We start from the raw sequence: 450 nt of genomic DNA on the forward strand, positions 1-450 counted from the left end.
AAAAAAAAAAAAAAAATCCCTCCAACTTTCTAAAATAGTCCCTACGGGTACGTATATTTTCAGACAAACTCGTTACACTAAGACCCACAGAAACACGTATGGGTTCAGGGAAAGGATCCCCCGAATATTGGGTAGCTGTTGTTAAATCAGGTAGAATACTTTATGAAATGAGTGGAGTAGCCGAAAATATAGCCAGAAAACTGAGATAACTTGAGATACAACCATTGGGATTAAGGTAAAATAGGAACCATAAGAGGCTAACACAAAGGTATCCAATGATGGAGATTGTATTTTGAAGTCAGTAAGGCTACAAACGATAAGAATATTTTTATGAGACATTTTTCATAATTTTTAAGATTCAATTAGCTCTATTATAGACGTTTCACTCCAAATTTTTGGGACAAGAATCAAGGTGTGTGATCCTTCACACTCAAGAAACAAGCTTCTAGT

This window comes from Cucurbita maxima, unplaced genomic scaffold (genome assembly GCF_002738345.1).
Source record: "Cucurbita maxima cultivar Rimu unplaced genomic scaffold, Cmax_1.0 Cma_Scf00060, whole genome shotgun sequence".
Classification (NCBI taxonomy): domain Eukaryota; kingdom Viridiplantae; phylum Streptophyta; class Magnoliopsida; order Cucurbitales; family Cucurbitaceae; genus Cucurbita; species Cucurbita maxima.